Source organism: Branchiostoma floridae, chromosome 4, assembly GCF_000003815.2.
Source record: "Branchiostoma floridae strain S238N-H82 chromosome 4, Bfl_VNyyK, whole genome shotgun sequence".
Lineage (NCBI taxonomy): Eukaryota > Metazoa > Chordata > Leptocardii > Amphioxiformes > Branchiostomatidae > Branchiostoma > Branchiostoma floridae.
In genome coordinates, this window is record NC_049982.1 from 33,814,723 (window position 1) to 33,816,826 (window position 2,104).

Consider the following 2,104-nt stretch of genomic DNA (forward strand, 5'->3'; position numbering starts at 1 on the left):
TTTAGTCCTTACTTTCTTATCTCAGTTCCGTTTCTTTGTATTTCGCAGATCTTCAAAGAATAATTTAGCCACACAAAAACAACAGCCTGAAACAGCGGTGTAAAAATAAAACACGTTTCATATGCTTCTAACGCCCGCAGTACCGATTCCTTATATTCTCATTGATTTTGTTTAAGTTTGCTTCATACTCCGTTCCTTTTCGTTCCTTTTCGTTCCTTTTCGTTCCTTTTCGTTCCTTTTCGTTCCTTTTCGTTCCTTTTCGTTCCTTTTCGTTCCTTTTCGTTCCTTTTCGTTCCTTTTCGTTCCTTTTCGCACTTTCGGTAGACCCAGTCTTGGCTACCTCCTTAGTGTCACTTCTACCACGTACCAGTATGATTAGTAGGCTACAACACATGTTTGCCTATTTTGGTCTATCTAACCATTCTTGAAGAGGAAAAATTCTTTATTTTTCTGAAGTCAGGCGAAAATTAATGAGCTCGTCGATGTCATCCATAGAATTTACGTGCTATGTAGATATATTAACAAGCAATAGGCGTTGTAACTAATACTAACTACGACTACGACTCATGCTACAAAAACGGTTTATTATCTATAGAGCAAAATCATTTTGGCAACATTGATCTCCAGGAAAGTATATAACTTGATGTCAAGACTAATGTAGAGTAGATACACAGGCTGTATTGGGTTACAGGACAACGGCGTTTGTTTCTCGTACGTAATGAAATACTGTAAAAGTTATAGTAAATTCTGACAATTGATACAGCGAATGTGCATGGGCATCGTCTTGTAACAATATGGAACAATATAACTATTCAGACTTGTTGTCTTTTTTTTTCAAAAAGCCAATGCTTTTTAGAGGATCTCATATCAAAAATGCTGTTTTTAACACAACAACTGTTACCACACTAGAAAATACCAGCCTTTCTAGGAGAACACGATTACTTGTAGATAATAAATTTTTTTAAATCATTTGAACTGAGATAAGCAAACCTGATAATCACCATATTCCCATGATACGTTACTGGGTAAAGACTATGCTATATATGTCGTCGGGACGCCAAGGCCCAGCCATCCGCGGGCGACATTCTTGACAGGCCGCCCACTAAAGTACTGGTACTCTTACCCTGAACGGGAACACGCCGGAATCACAAATCCTCCGGGGCACGTGCGCAGTGCTCTCGGCCACTGTTTCTTCCTTTCATCGCTACCTTTCCGACATATGTTACTGTATCTTTGTATGGAGAGATCCCCGCCTTTTTTTAAAGTAAGCTCAAAGGCAATGGTAACGCAACGATATCGGTAAAGGTGCACTCTCACTGCACTTGGGGCACGCTTGCGGCATTGCTGCGTTCGAAAACGGAAACCTTTACGGAACCTAGAGGCACCCCCGCGAAACCTAGAGGTGCCGCAAACAAACCTAGAGGTGGCGGTTGCAAGCTCGACGATTTTTGGAAAGTTGAAAAATAACGCAAGTGGCAAGATGCCGCAACAGTGCCGCAACAGTGCCGCAACAGTGCCGCAACAGTGCCCCAACAGTGCCCCAACAGTGCCCCAACAGTGCCCCAACAATGCCCCAACAGTGCCCCAAGCATCAAAAGTTAGCATCCTTTTATCACTGAAAAGCTATTTTGGATGCATCTCTTATCATTTTACCGTCTTTGATTCAGTTGAACAACACTGCGGTTTCCACAAAACTTGGACAGAACTATACCTGCTACTCGGACAGAACTATACCTGCTACAGCTCGGCACTGACTGAACTCTCCCTCACATCACTGTCTCAGAGACGTCATGACCTATGCAGTTCTTATGCTCGTTCACTGTATAGATTCCCGACCTACAGGGACTGGTTCCCTCCCTGTCAGAAGGAGATTACTGGCAGAAATACACGTTCAGCCAACAAACTGCAGGTCCCCAGAGCCAACACCTCTCGTTTAAGGAAAAGTCCAATATACTATATGGTCTCACTACTCAATGACGACATTGTATGAACTATGTGTTTCTACCTTCCCAGTTTGTAAATAAGTCTGCGTAATGATGTGATTATTGATGTACATATGTATATAGTTGGAACAGTTTTTAAGCCATTTTTAACTGTGAACAAG